The sequence below is a fragment of the Eucyclogobius newberryi genome, unplaced genomic scaffold, assembly GCF_026437365.1.
Source record: "Eucyclogobius newberryi isolate DKJ021-1_F unplaced genomic scaffold, fEucNew1.0.hap1 SCAF_18, whole genome shotgun sequence".
In the NCBI taxonomy this organism is placed as follows: Eukaryota; Metazoa; Chordata; class Actinopteri; order Gobiiformes; family Gobiidae; genus Eucyclogobius; species Eucyclogobius newberryi.
In genome coordinates this window covers 20002099-20024275 of record NW_027315812.1, presented here as the reverse complement: position 1 = coordinate 20024275, position 22177 = coordinate 20002099, and the positions used below count along the sequence as shown (strand labels likewise).

Below are 22177 nucleotides of genomic sequence, written 5' to 3'. Positions count from 1 at the left end.
ACAAACTCAAATTGGACATTTTTTCAAGGCACACTGTTTAAAAATTAAAGTTCTAAAAATTATAGTTCTTAAAATTAAAGTTCTAAAAATTAAAGTTCTAAAAATTAAAGTTCTAAAAATTAAAGTTCTAAGAGTGTTTATGTGACAAATATCTAGTGTAAATATGTATCCTGACAGAGCTGGGTAGAAACTATTATTACGTAGGTCAAAATTCAAGCCAGTGTCGCTTTGGTTGATAATTGGCGCTATCCAAGGTACAGTGAGCGTCTAACGAGGCAAGGTCAAAGGTCATAATATTTCAGCTAATGATTTGACCTGTGACAAAATATGATTCAGGTTTGTTTAGTATTTTAAATGAATGTAATGTCATGAATACTCTGATATCTGAAGTTATAAAGTCAAGTTAGCCTTTTTTCATCAATGTCATAAAAAACACATTCTTTTTACAGGCCTGTGCTGGACTGCAATTAAAAAAAAAAAAAACACTAAAACATGAACGCACTGGCAAAAACATCACTCTATACAAAAGGTGAAATTAAGATGTAATCACGAGGACCAACCTGTGAACGAGTGCAGCTTACGAAGTCAATTATACAGTCAAGTGAATCGGTGCATGAGCTTTGGTGGGCCGCTCTGTAGACAGAACAGAATTAGACAGAACAGAATTAGACAGAGGGCTGTATCTGATTAGAGCAAATTAAACGTCCTCGTACACACTGCGTTATCCGACAGAGCGAATGTAGATACGTGGTCCTGGGGGGTTTTCATATTGAGGAACAGCTGTGACAGGAACGCTTTTCTGTGCGGCGACGTCGCTCAAGAAGGAACAGTTCTCAGAGCCTTTGGGGTTTGTATTTTTCACATTTTGATGAAGCAGACTATAGAACAGTCTCCCGAAGTGGTGCCTGGGTGTATTTTAAATTAGCTTTGGTGCGTACACTTTCCGGAGTTTGTTCATGCATCAGTTTTCGTTGTAGACAGCAGTTATTCTTTTTTTTTTTTTCAAGGACATTGCACAATAAATGTAATGCACAGACCAGACATAATTACATTATTATGGTCGAGGGGCAAAGGCAAAGTGACAGTGTGTGCAGATCATTCATAAAATGGACCAAGTAACATTTCAAATACAACTAAAACAGACAGACAAACAAACAAACACCGACAACCAATCACCAGTAGAGGAAGCACCTCATCAGCAATCCAAATACATATTCATGCATTTAAATACTTTCCACTTACATTATTTGTATAGACACCAGAGCACTAATGACTACAGCCCTGGTTATCTTTAAGCCCCTTCTTAAAGCTGGGGTACGTCAGTTTCAAACAGTGAAATAAAGAAGTGGGTATTTAAACCTTTCTAACTCATTCCTCACTCTTACAAATCCTTTGGCACATCGTATTGTATTTTTTTTTTTTGATACACAAAATCTCTCCTCATTCCTGGTAAACTGTCACAACAGCTGCCATTTATGCTTTGGTGAGAGTAGTAGTATCAGAAGTATGAGAGCATTTTCTGTCTGACTTAGTAAACAGTGGTCACAGATATACCAGTAGTAGTAGTAAAATGACTAGTAAGTAATCATTTTGATTCTTGCCTGTATTATGATTTCACATATTTAATTATGAAATAGTATGAACTGCACTATAGCATTTTTTTATCTATCAGATTATGGTACAAGTATAGTACAACAGTAGAATTATTTTACAGAAGACTTAGTTTATACTTTCTCCAGCTTTTTTCCACAGTGCTCTTAGGTAAAGTGTGGCCTATTTCTGTCAATAGTAACTTGACACTGAAACGTTGTATTGAGCAGTTGTATTGAGTGTTACCACAAATAAATAAAAGAAAAGAAAGAAAGGTTTGGCTTTAAATCAGGTTTGTAACAGGATTATTCCAGGTCAAAATCAGGCCTAAAACAGCTCTTATTGGAATACAACATGCACATTTTCTGAAACTTGCAACAAAACAGTTCAGAATGTAGGAGAAATGTAACTTTGTGAACACAGCCTTGAACTCTCTTGCAAATAGGACACTTTGTGATTAAAATATAAACACAATGATCAGAGTTAAAAATGTATCACATTTATGGAAGCATCATTAAGACACAGACGGGAAAATGATACAACTTTTAGATGTGTGTGTGAGGGAGTTACAGACCTAAATATGACACAAACACAAAAAAGCTTATTTTCAATATCAACATCAAGGTTTATTCAAAAAGCACACTTACAACTTTAAAAAGCCTATATTTAAAAGCTAATATAAGTAATGACTTAGCTCAATTCGTGTTAAAAGGCCAGAGAGAAAAAGTGGGTTTTTAACAAAGATTTAAACTGCTCTAGTGTCTCAGCGGCTCTCACATGCAGAGGCTGTTCCAGAGCCCGGGCCCCGCCTCAGAGAAGGCTCGGTCCCCTCTGCTTTAGCTTTGACCTGGGCACATCCAGGAGGAGCTAAGAGGAGGACCACATGGTACAGGCGGGAACATGGTGGGACAATAATTCCTTCAAATAACAGGGAGCCAGACAATTTAAAGATTTAAAAACCATGAGCAACATTTTCTATTGGATTCTGTGGATAACTGCGGATGGGCCTTGATCAGAGTGTGCAGTTTTAGAATGGACAGTTGGAGGGACTGTAGAATATACAAAGAATGTGTTAGAATTGGAATTTGTGTATAAATAGTTGATTATGTTTTTTTAGTTACTGCAAAAAGAGAGTTAAAAGAGAGTTAGAGTTAGTTAAAGCTTCAAAATGGAAATATGTTTTTTCCATGGAAGCTGAGAGTTTGCTTCCTGAATTTTGCTTCCTGAATTTGTGCCAACATTTTTATTTAGTATCAAAGCGATTGAAAAAAACTGTAAAGAAGAACTCAGTAAAAGCGATGGAGCTCCCCCTGCAGGTCCCTTGTGAAAATACACTGTCAGAGAACAGACACCAACCATTTTTTTTCTTTTATCCAAATAAGGAAGAATAATCACATATAAAACTATTTAACATTGCCAAATTTATATATAAAAAAGTGCCAGGGTTTCCAATGTTGCAATTATATTTTCTTACGTCCAGAGAAAGCAGGCGGAGACGACAGACATTTGAAACTCCCCTCACATATTTAACTATCGCAGGGACTTACAAAGACGTTCAAGGAGGTGGAAATGTTAGTTCTGCTTTTGAATAATAAATAACTCAAGGAAGAGCAAAAAATGTGAAGGAAAAGACTTGACCTGAAGAGGTGTCCGAGTATCATTGACATTTGGATATTCAAAATCTACAATAAATTGGTTTTGGACGTGGTCATTTCTGCTTCAGCCTTCACTACTTATTCAAAACGACCCATAATCCATTATGCGCAGAGGAAAAATTGTTTTATAACCAGTATAACAGTTATTGAGCCACGCAAAAGTCCAGGACATGTTCAAACTGAGCCTGTCCTCTAGAACGAGTGCACATTATGTTCTTGTATTAAGTCTGTAAGTCTATAACACACAATCTGCCCAACCCAAGCTCTATATCCACCCACTGTCCAGTCCCGATGAAGTCCAGCTGCACAAACACGTCCACTGGCATGAGCTGTCCAACCCACTGTAAGCATCCTCACACTCCAGACCTGCAGCTCTGCTCCAGGGGCCAGGAAATCTGCAAGTAGTCATCGCCTAAAACATGACATCACCCAAACACACTGTGCCAAAAGAGTATAACAAAAGAAGGAAAACTGGCATGCAAACTATAGAAGAGCAAAGAAAACAATGATTAAGAAAGGCAGCTACACGGAGAGAAGAAGGCGGTGGGTCCGGGAGTGATAAAGGCCCCTGCTGGGAGAAGAACGAAGAGTAGAAAAACTTATATATATTAAACTATATGAAATAAGAACACTACTGCAAAGGTTGAAGCGTTTCAAAGAGCAGCATATTGAAAACACAGGCTGAAAAGTGAAAACATGCACAAGTGGACCTGTGGGGTACAGGAAAGAAAAGATATTTTGGCATTTATAGGGTTAGTGTCAATTATCCATTACATATTTTATTTATTTAAGTCTAATTAAAGGAATGTTTCTATATTAATCAATAAATCTGAATAAAACTGTGCATATTAACTTAATTAATATTAACAATTTGCAACCTAACTGATATAAATTGCAATTTACAGCATGGAAATTGAAAGAGGGTCTGTTACTAAATTCTTCAGTATAGACATAGTTGAAAATCCTAATTGGAAAGTCAGTGTACTCCAGACAAAGCCAGACAAAACTGCTGCCAGAATGGATGAAATTGAAGTCTGTTCCCTCCTTAAATTACTGTGCGGAAATATTGTGCAATACTTATGAATCCAACATCAATGCTATTTTTCTACTCCAAAAGAAGGATTTTAAGAGTTGTAAATCAAGCACAAACAAATCTTTTTTTTAGTAGAGTACAGCCGTAGTGAGGTATAAGGCTTATAATCATGTGTTCCTTATATACACAAGTTATTTGAATAGAGTGTCAGTACAACCTCAGAAGAACTAAAATAAAACTAAAAGTAGTAAAAAATAATTGCATTTCTGTTAAAGGAGTCAGTCTATGGAACAACCTGAATATATAATAAACATCCTATAAAAGAGAAACGTTTAAAACCTTTGAAAACTATAGAGCTCTGGAATGATCCGATTATAAAGCTTGTATTCTTTTCTTTTTCTGCAAATTGTGTTGTGGAACAGCAAGCATTTGCTGCTGTTATGCTACTTCTCTTAGAATTCTTGTGTTTTATTGTTTAATAGGGTCAGGCATTATAAGTACATTTTACTTCAGCCTAAACCCTTTTGGTCGGTTGATCCTTGTCAAGCTGTAAATGACCGAATAAACTACTATTACTACTAATTACAGTCCAGATGGAATACTTTTCAAACTGAACTGAAGTCATTTGAAATGGTTTCTTTAAAGTGATTCTGCTCAAAAAAAGAAAAGAAGAGCGAGAATGAACATGGTCTGTGTTTTATATGTAATCCCATTTTTATAGTTTTTTATTTTTGTGCAAATGTATTAAGTCCACAGTTCACTTTGGTCCAGGTCGCCCTCGAAAAACAGATTTCCATATAAAAGTTTTTTGTTACCTGGTTAAATAAAGATCAATAAAATAAAATAAAATAAATAAAATAAATAAAATAAATAAAATAAATAAAATAAATAAAATAAATAAAATAAATAAAATAAATAAAATAAAATAAATAAAATAAATAAAATAAATAAAATAAATAAAATAAATAAAATAAATAAAATAAATAAATAAATACATGTAATCATATTCCAAAGCGGCACCTAAACCTCTGATTCTTTTTTCAAACATTATATTCACAAGTGGGAAACACCTTTTGCCGTTAATTCCCACATTTTCCATTGACTTGTTGCTGTTGCTATACAATTGATGGAAGCGGCATGTAAAAAGCAGCATATTAATCATTCTGCTTTAATTTATCCATAGCAACATAAGGCCTTTGGTTTACCCAACTTTGACAGAGCCAACACATCATGCAGTTTGCACACAGACACTTTGGCGAGAGTTTAAGTGGCTCCTATAATAAGAAAGTTGTGAGGGCCGTAAGATTGATTATAGCAGAGGTTGGGGGTCATTAGGCACCACCTTCAGCAAACTTCAGCAATTAACCGCGATCCAGGGAACCTCCATTACCTCCGGGTGCGAGGGACGACTCCCGCCGCGCGTCTGTTAGCGCCGTCAGACAGCTACTTCCAAAAGGACCGGTCGATACTGCAAGTGGAAAGGAGAGACATGTTTAGAAACATCAAATGTTTTAATGATTTTTTTCTGATCTGTTGTTGGGGTAATATCAAGATCCTCATGCCTCACACAGTTTGTTTAAAAAGTGTAAACTGGACAATGAAATTTCTACAGAGAATCAAATCAGGCTGGGGGTTATTTCAGTCGTTTTTGACTTTTTTGTTTGTTTAGTTTAATCATTTGATTCAAACATTTATCTCAGCAGGGGCTATTGCGGTCAAATCATCTGGAACATTTCTCATCAGTTCACGCAGTTATCAGGCTCTTCCCACATAGAAACTCAAAGGTAACAGCAAACTATTTGTGAGGACCCAAAATCTACCAATAAAGCCTGTCACACATCAAGCAGGGACAATGATCTCAGCCTGTATGAATGTATAGAGACATCTATAGTGAGATGTTTGTCTTCTTAGATGTTTACGAACACATACAGAATGTTTAATGTATTTGCTTTTCTGAACTCTCTCAATTCTCTTCAGCATAAATATCTTGATAAAATACATCTAAATGTATACGTGTATTTAAGTTCTGAGCTGCTGCGGCAAAAGAGTGGAAGAGCACAGAACAACACATGAGTTTTAATGGTGAAAGTTGTTTTTAAGGGAAGATTCATACATTTTTAACAAAAAACTCTGTTTTGTTGAGCGGTGAAGTGTTGGTGTTGGAGAAGAGTTTCAGAAATACTGCAATAGATTAGAACAAACTGCATTCTCCCTTTAGGGAAACATAACAACACACATTCAATAACAGAGAATAAAGATATAGTAAACATGATTAATTCTTACGAAAAGAGACTTCAAAATAAATGAAATGACAACAACAACGACAAGTGCATGTGATGAAGTACCTGTTTAAGTCATTTAGAATACACGAGTACACATTACATAAATTGATATTGTTTTTTACAGAGGCCAATTTTGCCAATAGTAGCTTGAAGTCCTAAAACGTACTTCAGAATGACATACAAATACACTCAAAAGCAGCTATAATAGGACAGTGAGCGGCGCCTCCCACTCTGGACCACTACACACTTGCACACTGGCACACTTTATAGAAAGGGCACTTGGGTCTGATAGACAAAGGTCAAGCTATTTCATTAAAACAGTCTTCTCCTCCACAGATCACGGAGCAGCGCCAACAACAAAATGCCGACCCATCATCCTCCTCGATAAGTGGAAACCTCTCTGACACAAGCGAGAGAGACAGGTCCGACAACAACAATACACACACCGTATTCATATTTCATAACCTGGGAATATTAAAGTAGTAATACAAGTGCTGAGGTCACAGTTTTAGCGTAAGATGCAATTCATGGGACAGAAAAGCCTCTTCCTTCGTTTTGAATGAAGTAACAGGCATAAAGCATATGAAGTAACCAAACAGTAGTGTTGATATCAGGTATCCACCCGCTTATATAATATAGTTTATTTTAAACAGCAAGCGAGACTTGAACTTTCCCTGTATCATTATTCATCGATTGAATATAATTAAAGTTTAAGTGTACGTGGGAAAAAGACTTGTGTTCACTTACGTACTAAAGTAAACAACTGAACTCAAACAAGAAGAAGAAGAGGAAGAAGAAGAAGAAGAAGAAGAGGAAGAGGAAGAGGAAGAAGAAGAAGAAGAAGAAGAAGAAGAAGAAGAAGAAGAAGAAGAAGAGGAAGAGGAAGAAGAAGAAGAAGAAGAAGAAGAAGAAGAAGAAGAAGAAGAAGAAGAAGAAGAAGAAGAAGAAGAAGAAGAAGAAGAAGAAGAAGAAGAAGAAGAAGAAGAAGAAGAAGAAGAAGAAGAAGAAGAAGAAGAAGAGGAAGAAGAAGAGGAAGAGGAAGAGGAAGAGGAAGAAGAAGAAGAAGAAGAAGAAGAAGAAGAGGAAGAGGAAGAAGAAGAAGAAGAGGAAGAGGAAGAGGAAGAAGAAGAAGAAGAAGAAGAAGAAGAAGAAGAAGAAGAAGAAGAAGAAGAAGAAGAAGAAGAAGAAGAAGAAGAAGAAGAAGAAGAGAGGAAGAAGAAGAAGAAGAGGAAGAAGAAGAGAAGAAGAAGAAGAAGAAGAAGAAGAAGAAGAAGAAGAAGAAGAAGAAGAAGAAGAAGAAGAAGATGAAGAAGAAGAAGAAGAAGAAGAAGAAGAAGAAGAAGAAGAAGAAGAAGAAGAAGAAGAAGAAGAAGAAGAAGAAGAAGAAGAAGAAGAAGAAGAAGAAGAAGAAGAAGATTAAAGAAAAGTTTGATTCTGTCCTGTTAGTGTGATTTATACCAGTTTATATACTTTTACTCAAATGAGAATAGTTTCAATAATAGTTTTAGAATCAACATTCTAAAAGGACATTGCTGTAGCTCAATTAATTCCCCAGATGGCACGTTAAAGACCAGCAGCATGATGGCTTCACAAAGGAGCTCGCATTACTTACACTGCAAAATATATGAGCTAGATCTTGTTTCTAGTGTTGATTAGTTAAGATTTATAGCGATAGAAACCAGAATATTTAACATGTCGTGTCATAACCGGCCACATAGTTACACCATTTTACATGGACTGAGAACATGTCTGCCAACTGACTTTGTTCTTCTTTCATGTGCTGTTTTCTTACATTATTGTAGCTTGTAACCAGTATAAATATATACCGTATTTTCTGGACTAAAAGTCGGACCTTTTTTCATAGTTTAGGCCGGGGTGCGACTTATACTTATATTAATACTTATATACTTATACTCCGGAGCAACTCATATGTGATATTTGTTGTTTTCACACTTGCAACCGCATTTCATACTCCAGTGCAACTTATATAGGTTTTTTTCTTCTCTATTATGCATTTTTTGGCTGGTGCGACTTATAGTCCGGAAAATACGCTAAGTTAAAAAAAAGAAAGTAAGATAAAGATAAATAAATACATAAATCTAAGTAATATCTGCAACTGAAAGACTGAAGGTATCAGGAATCAGACCATCATATACAGTGGGGACAGAAAATATCTGAGGAAAAAAAGTTTATGAAATATTGAATTAACACTATCTTTAAGTCATTAAGTTGCCTAAATCTTCCCTGTGTGCAGTGTATTGCATAGAAGCGAGCTGAAGCACGTAGCAGCTGGGCCTTAGGGCAGGGAGCAGCGGTTCAGGTCATTTGTGTGCTGTCTGACCTCTGCCCGCTGCACTGATGCAGTCAAACAAAACACTAGTGACACAGAAGCAGCTCACCTGCACCTGACAGGTCACAGCACAGACAGGAAGAGCTCCTGCCCTCAGGCTGACAGCAAAGAAAAACACATGAATAACAAATTGTCAGACGTTTTAGTTAAATAAGTTGTTGATTTGGCAATGCTTAACATGCTCTGTTGTGGAAGTTCTTTTTACAGTTTTAGGAGGAAAGCTGAATGAGTGAGTTCCATCTTTGTGTTGGTCTCAAATCAGGACTACATGCAAATTAACATGCAAAACATATTTTTATTTCCATCTAGTCATGATTGATGTTGTCAAAAGTATCGAAAATCAGATACTAATTTATACTAACAAAAGGTTTCAGAACTAGCAAGTAACAAAACTAAAAAAGGCCCTTGAACTATACAAAATGTGACCTTTTCAGAACAGTTTTAGAAGGCTCTTGAACTTTGCCAGAACTGGTATGAGCTCTCAAGGAAACATAAAGTAAGTCATATAATTGTGTGTTGATTTTGTCAGTCTATTGGCCAAAACCTTCATTGTGACATTGAAATTGTGATCGAGAATTTAGTCCATTCCTTAGTATCAAACCCGAGTTTGAAGTTTTAGTTTCATGAGTCATAATCCATGCTCATCTGAGATATAACATTATTTGTTCTTACACATCTGGCTATTTTTATCATTGTAATTGGCAAACATGGATAGCAATGGCATTACCAATGTAAAGCACAGGACATTTTTGATTGTTCACATTATTAAAGATTTAAAAACTTTCCCTTTTGACAGAACAATCCAAAACATGTCTGCAAAATAGAGTGATACAATATTGGATTCTAAATTGAAAGCTCATGAAATAAGCTGCAGGAGTTTTAGTTAGAGCAGTTAGAAAACCACACAGGTCAAACTAAACAACTGAAATATTAATCCTTTCTATTTGAGCTTCGGCTGCAATGCCAAAAACAATATGTTTATCTATGTGGCCTTTTAAATGTAGCCTGCGGAGATTTGGAGATAGATTTCTATTGGCTGCTCGAACTAGACATCAGTCAATAAAAATGTATTTTTGGAACATAATTTTCCCTCTGACCCCACATACTTCCTGGGTTTTCTTTGTCGTTGTTGTCCACTTGTCCTATTCAAAGCCTCAAAGGATGAAACAGACCTGCACAAAGTCTTGAATTAAACGTTTTCTAGTTATGCTTGTGTATATTAAGATGTGGGGTCTATCTTGATTTCCATTCATCTCTTGTTTTGTTGTCACTGGCGTGGTGTCTGCACTGGAGCTGCTGTCTCTGGCTGGGCCACGCTTTCGGCCTGGTTTCTGCCTGTTCACTCTGGTTTGTGTCAGCTCTAAGGGGTCTGAACTGGTCTTATATTGCACACGGTCTGAACTGCTGTGTATATGTTTGAACTGGAAATGTACTTAAATAATAAAACATGATAAATTAACATTTCGTAAAATAAAATGTTTACCACACATGGAACTTATGCCAATGTTAATAAAAAATTACAAATCGTATTTATATTCCTAGGCCTAACTTATTGTTGGTGTTTTTAATCACTCTTGTTCACTGATCTGCAAGTTTAAACGCTGTAACCACTCAGTGTATCACATCAAATTAAAGCAAAACAGTAATAGATAATGGACATTCACACACATGTTTGATTATAAATAATCAAATTACAGAGGCTTAAAATGAAACAAATTGGCTTTTTAAATTTGAGGCCACTGTTCCAATTACAGACCCTGAAACGCCCACATTTTGCTTCTATTTACTCATCTCTTTTATCTCCCCACGCTGCATTCCCACAACAACCCTCTTGTTTGCTGCAATTAACAAAGACAGGTAAAGTATACGCTTATGTACACGGTAATTATTTTACCTGACACTATGTCAAATTAAAACTTAAACACAGACACTGCAAAAGAGCAGCCTGTTGCTATTTACATCATATAATAACACTCATTCTATGCTTTGTTATCGATGGGAGATTTTTCAGACTAAACAAGTGGTCCAAACATCTAGTGAAGCACGCACATATTCCATCTATAAGTCTAATTACTAAAAGCTCGGGAAGAAATGGTGGACAAGTGCGCAGGTCGAAACTTCATCAGTCGCTCTTGCCGTGATTGACGACCTCTCTGTGACCATTAAGTACTTTAGACTAGCTGTTGTTGATAACGGTACAGTAGGGTTTTGTTAGAGAAGCAATTACCGTGCTGAGGAAATGGATGTATTGCAGTGGAAGGGGAGGTGATAATTGAGTTTGGGGGGGTGAGGAGTGAGGAGGGAGGGGCTAAAAAGGATATTAGGGGCCGTTATGACTGTAAATAAGAAGCCCAAGAGGAAAGGATAGACTCCAAGGAAATAACTCACAGAGAGGACGAGCCCGGTCCACTCAGGCTGTAGGAACTGATGATGCTGCAAAAAGACATAAACCCAAATAAGGGTTGTCAGGAAGGTTGTTAAAGGTAATTGTTTGAGATTTCGCAAAAGGAAAATTGTTTTGTTGTTTGTCAGTTATGGTCTTGGGTTTCTACTAGTGTGACTTGCAGCTTTGAGGGATTGTCAGGTGTTTGGTACATCTTCACTGTATTTTTCCATTGGGTCATTTGGAAATACTTTTGGGGACGTGTCATATTTTCGACACAGAAAATGTTCCACAACTCAAAATAACAGAGAAACACTAAGGTGTGTCCTTCTGACAAATCAAAGTGTGTATTTTTTCTCCCTTCAACACTTGAATGAACACTATAATGTGTTGTTTATTGCATCAAAAGTTTGGGGAAAGAAAGAAAAGAGTTACATTTGCTTCAGGGCTATTTTATCAGCCAGACGAACTACAGGCAGCAATGACTAAAATAAGATTATTTGAGTGCAATCAGACTGTAATCAGCTTCAAAATACCACATCCATCAGCAAATGTGTGTGCTTACCATTGAGTTATTATTATCTGAGTAATTACTGTTGTTGATTGTCTCAAAGCCTCATAAGCTGCCCTGACAAATACAGCCGTGGTATATATTTGGTCAAATGTGTTCCATAGTAGTTCCAGTACAATGGCCCTCATCTATGAAAGAGAGAACGTTCATGTTTTTAAGATAAGACCCATTTTTTAAGCCTAGTTTTTGATGAATGCATATTTGTTTGATTTGTTTATCATACTTTTTAAAATGTTTCTATTTTATGTTGATCTATGTTCAAGTTGTATTCCTCCTGTTTTATGTTGATCTATGTTCAAGTTGTATTCCTCATTTTTTTTAGCTTTTTCAGCTTTAACTATTATTTCCAGTTTATATCCTTCATCCTTTTTAGACTCTCCAGTGTTTCCTCTACGGAGCCCTCTGAACCAGCCTGCCTTGTGGGCCCCTGGTGAAGGTTTGGCGTCTCTGCCTTATCCCTCCTCTGGGCCCTGTGTCGATGTCCTGTGGCTGTGGTTGATTCTTTGCTTCTAGTACAGCTCCTCTGATGGTGCTTTCACAACTCGTGCATTTGTATTCAACCGAATGTCTATAATTTTAGTGTTTGTTTTAGTGTTTGTGTGTATCTATGAACTGGTTGAAAGTGGGGTATGGTGGTTGTGGGTAGGTGGGCATGAAGGATATCACTTTAAGTTATGAGGTATGTATGAAAAGCACTTTAATAATACATTTCAATAAAGTTTAATGGAGCACTGGACCCTTTTCCAGATCGTGGACAATGATCTTAATCTTAGCTTTAGTCTTTACGTTCTATGGGTTAGTTTCTGTTAACTTTTTTAATAACCCACCCAAAGTCAATATATAGTTTGTGTGACTTTTAAAGAATGAATAGCTGTATGAAAGAAGTCATACACCATCTCAACTCTTAACTGGAGATACAGTACATCAGAGCGGTGAGCACACATTCCTGTGTTAAACCTCACATGTTAGGTCAGGGTTCAATCACACAGCCATCCTTAGAACTAAAATCCTTCTTTGGAGAAAATAAAACATACTGACTTATTTCCTGGGATTTCCTGGGAATGAGAAATAGCACTGTTTTTCAGCAAAGGGACCGCATTGGGCTGTTGACATCAACATAAATATTTACTCTGCGGGGGCCGAGAGTGGAAGTGGTGGAGGACTCGTAGGGAGAGCAGAGGCAGGTGACGGGGAGGCAAGCCGCACAGCCATGATGGAGCGGACGGACGTTACATTTCAGCTACAGAACACAGACCCTCCCAGATAGTCCCATTAGAGAGGGCTGCTCTAAATTACTGTCAGACCAATGAGTCAGCAAAAAGCGCAGTGAAAGTGGTGCGTGGTGTTTTGCTTCTTTGATTTAATGCAACACAGACTTTGGAAAGGGGAGGGAGGGGTACAGCTGCGATAAATACATTTCTTTCTACTCTTTTGCACAGTTTTCTCTGAAACCTAAAAAAGCAGCATTGATTTCTTGGTTACCAACTGGTCTGTTGTTCAGGGAATTGTTGCTTGGTTTTGTATCCGGTGAAATATTTTTAGTTTGTAGGTGTTTTTTGCTAAAATATACGCATACCAAAAGTGCACGGTCGTATAATTAGTGCTGAGCTGCTACCAAATGGAGCACAGACATTATGGGATAACATAACCCACATGTTTTAAGAGGCAAGGAAAACCGAAGCACCGAGGGGGAAAACTACAAACAGAAAGGCCCCACACGATCCGTGAATTGAACAGGTACTCTCTTGTTAGGTTAACAGATGTTTAAAGCAAAAATCAAAGTAACAAATAGCTTGCTTTCTTACTTGGAGTGTGAACAGGGTGGCCATTCCACAGATCTGACCTATGACTTGATCTGGTGGCATCATCTGCTTGCTTATGTCCTTACAGATGGATAGTTTTAATGCCGTACTGTGAAACTTGGACCACTCCTGAACGAATGAGGGATTATGCAGCGTTCCAGGCAACAGGGAAGTCGGTTAATTCCCTACACTTCAGACTTCAGAGCGTTCCAACTGAATTAACACATATATAAACATTTGGGCTAATGCTAATCTGTAGGCTAAAGACTAAGTTACTTGTAACTAACAACTAGCTCACGAGCAGTTTTTTAAGTCGAAGGTGGTACTGTGGAACATTCAAGACATGTCAAGTCAAGTTTTTGTAGAGAAGTTTTCATGCACACAGACAACTCAACTCTACATAAAACGAAAAAAATAAAAATAAAAAAAATCACAAAATTTACACATTTGCAGTAAATACAAAAAGAGTACTTTAAAAACAAACAATCAATACATACATACTAATAAATTAGATATACTATTTTAATTTAGACTTAAAAAATATTCAACCTCATTTCAAAACGTAGATCTTCTAGAAGGGAGTTCCACATCTGGGAGGCATGAAAAGAAAAAGAGACGTACCAGCTGATCTCAGGGGTCGACGGGGCTCATAAGGAGTCAGCAGGTCCACCAGATACTTTGGACTCTAGCATTTAGCGATTTGTGGACCAATAAGAGAATTTTGAAGTTGATTCTGTGAGGAACTGGAAGTCAGTGCAACATTTATAATACTGGAGTAATGTGCTGTCTTTTTTTTCTTTTGGTGACAGCCCTTGCAGCGGCATTTTCTATTAGTTGTAGCTGCCAGATTGAGGACTTTGTGAAACCTGTGAACAGAACAGGCCATTACAATAGTCCAGTCTACTTAGAATAAATGCACCGGCCAACTTTTCCAGATCCTGTATGAATATAAAGTCACTGAGGCGTGAAATGCTCAAAACAACCAGTTGGCAGGCTAACCATTCACTAGAAAAGTTGCATACATCGTGCTTTTTCTTCATTATTTATCCAATCCAGTTGCTCCATCTTGAATCGCGTCCGCAGTTTGCCTTGTGTCACAGTTATAACATTCTTGACGCAGTTGCTTTTGCCACTCAGCCCACACACCCGCCTCCAATGGTTAACCCAGATCCAATATGCCATTCCAAATTGTAGTGAGCTGATTCACATTACGCTGCTTGACAGGAACAGGGCTTTAGTATTGTTTTTCAAGACTCTTACAAAATATCCCTCTCCAACTAACAAATGAGCCAAGGGTAAATCTTCACTTTTCACACTGACAAGCTGAAATGAGCTAGCGTGCATTACAACACGGCATATTCTTGAGGGGATAATCAATCACAGAGGTTACTAATGAGTCCACCACGCTTAATAGAGCATAAATCTGTTCTAAAGCTGCACAACATATCGCAAATGTATTCTCATCGCGATATTACCCTGTCCGTCTGTCAAATAAGGACTTGGGCATTGTGTCGTTAGTACATTCAATCTCTCAACTTGTCACTTTCTCGGACTCCCTGAACTTGAAGAGGCTGCATCTAACGCCATCTGGGCTGTTAACTCCCAGTGCGAAATGTGCAGATAGGAGCTATACGCGTGCCATGCTTGAGTGGCGGGCCGGGTCGGAGCCTGCTGGACCGGGGAAGGAGAAGAGGAAGGCGTATCAGCGTTGAGGGCCAAGGGGGAAAGCTTGTTAAAATTCCAGTACCCATGACATGGCGCGGCTCAGCAGTAAGGGCCAGTTATGTGTGCGGGGGTCAGTCAAGTGTTGGGGAGGCGGTTGGAACAAAATAAACCAGGCGGTATCTCACTGTTTGTCCGGCAACACTTGACAACAGCGCGGCCAAGTGTACACATCGATAGTGAGGCTTGTGAGCATTGCAATCTGCACGGCTCCGGCTCCATCTGCTCGCCTGTCCGGCCTCATCCGAGCCAGTGGACAATAGGCTGGGTTCATGTAATGTCAATAAACAAGTAGAGCATAGTCAGAAATGGAGCTGAAGGTAGTTGAGAATGTGCTGCTATTTTATTGTCCTGGTTTATGGGAAATATGTTTGTAATTACTTGTCTATCGTCATGACAGGAGCAAAAATTGGCTCAAAGTACTTTTCTGGCAGCTCAACTGAACAAAGGTGATTTGTTTTTTAGTGAACAAAAAGTGGAGTCATTACGAAGGTGTCATTCATTTCAGTTGACGTGGCTTTGTTTCAACCACGTTTGTGGACCCATTCTCCAACAAACTAAACTTATTATTTGTGGATTTCTGTTTGCATATTTCATTCAAAAGCTCTTTCCTCTTGTTATGTGGACCCCCAACTGAGGTTATGACATCAAATTATATAATGTTGTGAACGCGATTTATGGTAATTTATCAACTGGAATGTCAATGTTCAAGCAATGCAAATATGAGATTAATTTGGTCTTTAATTATTCAGACTTCTAACAACAACTTCTTAACAACTTCTTTATTCAGAGTTGTTTTTTCATACTTGGCAGGTTTGACTGCTCACTCACCGTCTTCTTCAGAGTGGTCACGTGATGTTGCGACTACTCGTCCGCCCAAAAGAAAAACTAGAACCATCATATACATGTATTGCAATAGAACATGCATTGGTGAAACAGCGAGGGCGTGGACACGGACAATAAAACACAAAAGCAGAACAGGAACAACTCAAATCCTCCATTTCCACGCCCCCCTGGACTGTAAACCTGGATGAAGGGGCCTGTTTACTCCCACACACTTGTGAAACTGTCAGTTGGCGCTGTCGTCCTGTCTCTACCAGTAGAAACACAGCACAAAAAACGTGTGTAAATCAGCTGTAAAGACACGTCAGGTATGAAAAACCCAACTGTTCTGAATTTTTGTTATTAAAATCTCTTAGAATAAATGAGCACCTCCTGTCACTGTCACTGTCGCTGCCGCCACACTCCTCTCTCCTCCCTGTATTGTTGCCATCTGTGGAGTGCATTGAAAGGCCTTGTTAACTGGCATTCCAAAAAGACAGTGGACAATGGCGGCAACGTTTGCTAGCAGGACAATGATTCAATTATAAAGGCTGTGCAAAGTCTCTTTTCTCTCCTCCGCATTGTAATGGAAATGTCGTTAGTTCAAGGGTTCGCGATCAGTAGTACTTCCAGTTCAAGTTCAAGAGACAATACTTCTGGTTAAGACATGTTTTAGTCCAGGTTTAGTCTTGGTTAGGCTTGGCTTAGTTCTGATTTAGTATTGGTTAAGTCCTGATTTAGTTCTGTCTTGTCCTTGAGAATTATTGTGTGTTTTAGAGCCTACATCTTATTTATTGCTTGAAATTTGTTCTGGTCTTGGACTTGGTAGGTAGTTAATGGCAAGTTGCTTACTGCTACAGAACATCTACCGTACATCAAAATCATACCCAAAAAATCAAACATTCTTTCCGACAAACTTCTGACACTTTTTCGTGTGGGAGCTGAGATTGGAGAAGGCAATGACATTTTCTTAAAAACACACTGAGCTCCAAAGGTTGAACAACTTAAAGGTTGAAGGTACAATAGGCAATGAAACACAAAAAAAGAAAATTTCTGAACCACTCAAAGGTCTTTTCAGAAAGAGATAATAGATAGGGCTGTTAATAGCATGCCGAGTATGGCTAAACCTTTTTGAACACAAACTGTTTTATTTCACTGGTTACTTTCTTGCGATTTGCATAATCTTAGTAGAATTTCTTTTGAGCAACTCCTGCCAAGTGCCAGATAGGCAAACTGCCAATTAAAATGTTGTCATAGGAACAAAAGTCACACATCCTCGCCGTTTTCACAGGATATTAGAGAAGCCGCAGGCACAAGTGAAAAATGAAGGACACAATGTGCATTCAGGCATGTTTTCAAAAAGGTTATCTCATACTAAAGGTACAAATAAAGTTTATACTTAACCGCACCGAACAGGAAAAACTCAAACGATTATTGAAGTGTCACAGCGACAGCACAACAAAGAGGTCCAGGCTAAGAAGGCAGGAAACAGGATTTTACCACGCCAAACAGAGCACTAAAACAACAAGCAACATTTGGGAAGCTAAAGCTAAAGATAATACACACTGTCTCTATAATAATATTTACGTCTGGAGAGGAAACAGCACTGAGATCATCATTTTGCAGCTCAGAATTTGACATTCAATGAAAATAGAAAATACATTATAAGCATGTTAAAAGATACGGTACACACATGATTTTTGCAATGTTGAGATCATTTTTTAGCATGTTTCATTGTTAACCACTGCTTTTTTGCAATATCACTCCCTTTAACTCACCATGATAATGTATACATTTTCTTTGTTAATATCTTTTGCAACAAGCTCTACCTGCATGGAAAACAAACAGCACACAACAGCAGCAGATAAACAAGTCATTCCCCTGCCTTATTATTCAGCTGCTAATACCGACATTTTAATTGCCTCTCATTACAGTCATAATAGGTATAGTGACCCCTTAAGTGCACCACATCAATAAAGCAATAACACAATCAAGATCTAACTATAAAGATATCATATACAAGCCTATACTCTCCCAGGGCTCTTGGGCATATCACACAACTGAGTGAACATTTGATATGATGAGTGTACATTCATGTTGACAGAAACCAGCCTTTTACCATGTTATTACATCTAATTCTGCAGACAATTTGGTTTCATTGCTTTTTAATATTCAGTGAGCAGGGGCATACAGTACGTGGGTGTATGGGTTTTTTTTAAGCTTGGGGCACTTTTCGCCACTGAAAGAAATTACTACTGCACAGAAACCTGGGAATCTAGGGAGGATGCTTAAGATGAGGGAAAAACAAGCTTATTAAAGCCTCCAAAATGTGCCAATTACAGCCTGATGTATATAGGGTTGGTATTCCCCTGCTGTTTCCACATCCCTGCTGCACTAAAGCTTGTAGGTAAGAGGGATTACATAGGTTTCACACGATGAAAGCATATAGAATGTCAGGAGGTTAGCACATCAAACAGAGAGCGACATATTTGTTCATATTTTGTTAGTAATAGTGTACATTCAAGGATATTGAAACGGTCAATTAGGGGTGCAATGGTATCCAAATCTTTCAGTATGTTACTGCGATTTTTTGTGGAGGCGCAGCATTGTAGATATTAGCTTGTATTCCAAGGACTTAAAAGTGCTAATATACTACACTGAAATGGAGCTAAAGATCACAGTTTATGTTTTTTTAATGTTTTTGGTGCAACTGAACTATGTGTTTTCGCAAAGAGCCTGCAATCTAATTATAGTGATTGTTACATCTCTATTGTCTATATTTTTCAGTGTTGGTAATTAGTACAAATGCATACAAAGGCCTCAGACTGCATTAAAAACAGGTACAGCGCCTTAACAAATGTATAGTAGATATAAAGTGTGTTGTCCAAGGACAGAAGGCTGAGCAATGATCGAAACAGCAACATGGTTATTGGCCAAAACCAGAAATGTATACTTGATTTGCATACTTTTAGATGCATAATACAAAATAATTGCCTACTTTGTCACTGTAATTTTCTTTATACGCAGCGAGATTCAATATTCCCAATATAGCTACCTCCCATGTGCATTGTAGTCGCCACATAACTCTGTTCTTCTGACTGTGTTGAAGGAAACGTGAGCTGAACTCCATGGTGAGTTCGCCAGCAGTAAACATCTAGTGAAGCGTGGGGAATATGAATGAGGGCACGCCGACACGTCAGCGCTGAGTGACAGACACAATAGCCGGGCTGACAAGATGCTGATGCGCTGTCGACTATGTGTTTCGTGACACGTCAAGAAGTTCTCCCTATCCGCTCTGGAGATAACTTTGAGTGTCCGCAATGATTGCTCGGCCCTATCACAGCCCTGCGGAGGATTTACACACAATGTGATACATGACGTACCAGACAATGTGACTGTGACTGAAAGGTATACAGCTAAAGTAAATATACCACTATTAACTTAAGAAGCACTTGTTTGGTGTCAAATTGGTGTCAAATCGAGGAGAGTTCAGGCAGTCAGATCGGGAGCTGACCACAGTGGGCTCTGTCCTCACACCCTCCAGACCCATTGAGCACTCCGGGGTCCAGCTGTGCATAGCGGTGAAGCGCTGAACACAGAACGCACCAGAAAGTGCATAGTTACAGTCCATTTTGCTCACGTTCATAGTAATGGTTAATGTTAAAGGAGACATGTTGTAATTACTGTAGTATTAAACCATAGTAAGTAGATCATAGTTTAACAATGTGTTCTTTGCAAATGGTAATATGGATATATAAGCTTAGTAATAGAAACACATTAATTGGTTTCCAGTTTCCTGCAGAACTTACTAAAGACATTCAAAGGGGCTATGTGACATTTTAGAAACCACACAAGTATCACCCTGAGTCTTAATTTTTCCGATAATCACAACTAAGAACAGGGATTTTGGGGGAATAGGGGGTAGGTGAAAACTGGAATTTTCTGAGCCAGCTAATGAGGAATCAAGATACAAGTAATGAGGAGAAAAAACTTGATTAATGCTGCACAATGTCCCCTTTGACTCTAGATCATTTGACATTTGAGTAATAGATTATTAATTATGTAAATGTAAATAGAAGTGATTATGCATGTAAATTCATTCAGATTTTGTTTTTATTTCTGTTTGTTCTTGAATTGGATTTTGTGTCAAAGATGTACCGCACTTCAAGTTTTCATGTTGTGGAAGAAAAGGAAAATGTGTGATACAGTATTAGGCTACATTTACCTTCAAAATAACTTGTTTTCAAATTATTGCTTCATCAGTCAAGAAGCAGTTTGTGAAGAAATGTTGGAAAATAATTGTTGAGAATTACTGGAAGTGGCGCTGAGTCATCAACTGACACATTTTTACTGACAACTGACAACAGTTTAAACAACTACAAAAATAAAGGCCTTTATTTTGTCAAATCATAACTATTTATATTTGCTAGGTAACAGAACTATACTTCTACTTATGTCAAATCAGGTAGTAATATAATAAACTTCCCCATAATTGACAAACTGGGGAAAAAAGGCACATTTTTGGGTCTTATTTTGCCCCCGGTTGACTTACGTGTTGTGGAGCTCATTTCCTGACATAATGTGTCACCACAGTTGCTGACAGCGCAGGGCGTGGAATTCTAGACAAGAGGCGTGATTATGCCAGAATATAAGGTGGAGTGAACTTGACGCCGTGGTGTGGTGCATTCTGTGAATGGCCAGAATCCAAACTGATAAAAACTAGTGCACTTTAGTTATATTACTATTACTATCACCATATGGACATAAATAACACAAATTATAAGATATAACTAAACTAAACTAACTAAAACAGTCCAATTTTATGTGGAGTTCATTTCTCTCCCACTCTACAGTGCAGCACTGTTACGCATTCAGCTCTTAAAGCTCTTAAGCTTAATCAGAATAGAATCAGAATAGGTTTATTGCCATTATCAATGAACAAAATCAATGAACAGGGCCCATAGCATGCAAAATCGACTTTTCAGAGCTTTTAACCTTCTTACAGTGCTATTAGTTCCTCATATATGTGCCCAAAGTGGTTTTTTGATTGATTCCTGTAGCTAAAGAACAGTCTCTATCCTTCCCCTCGGATAAGCAGACGGACGGGGCCTACTACTGAGTGCCACAGCACGCTTCCCTGTTTCAGCGCATCCTCCAGGAAGCGCAAACAAAATATTTGTCTTTTAAAATAAAACGCTTAAAATGGTTTACTACTCTTAAAGCATACACGTTATTAGATTGACTTTTTCACCTAAACGCTAGCAACATTATGAAAGATAGCTAATGCCTAATTAAATAACAGCCACAACGCTTGTCATCACTCCCCCCACATCCAGCGCCTGTTTTCACCAGATGTGAGTGTGAATGCATTAGTTTGTTCTGTGAATAATGAGAGAGGCCGGCGATTTGAGCGTTATCGGAGCTGGAGCGGTCAGTGGCGCTCAGGGACAGCCAGGCCATCACAGTGGGATATGACTGGACTGACAATACCATCCAGGCCAGTCCAAGAGCCCCAGGACTTGTTATGACTGATCCGCCACGCTGCAGGTTTAGGGGGGGGGGCAGGTAAAGGGGGTAACAGCACACGCACCGTTCCATCTCCCTGCCAAAAAAAAAAAAAGCCTGATGACAACGAGTCGTGCACCACTCAAAACAAAAAGTAGCACCCATTCCACTCCACGCGCGCACACACACACACACACACACACTTATACGCTGTAGTCATAGCAACCGTGTCCTACAGCTGTCAAGTGTTCATCAGTTTCCACAGCAACGCCATAAGGTTGGGAGAGGAGACAATGATTTCAGACATAACACAGTTGAAAAGGGTTCAATGGGAGCCTTATTAGGTGGAATTACCCCGCTTCAGATGTCTAACAAGTGGCAGGGCTTACGGTCATTACGGTCAGTGCGCCGCGGCCATGTGATTCGCTCTCTCATTTGACCAAATTAGCCCTCATATTAGAG

General features: G+C 38.3%; 1 non-coding gene across 1 annotated transcript; it reads right to left on the bottom strand.

Moving 5' to 3' along the window:
- Window positions 1-21083: 21083 nt before the first annotated feature.
- On the bottom strand, window positions 21084-21164 carry LOC140365006 (small nucleolar RNA U54). The gene has a single exon (XR_011927759.1). It is a non-coding gene; the product is annotated as a small nucleolar RNA U54 (small nucleolar RNA).
- Window positions 21165-22177: the final 1013 nt, after the last annotated feature.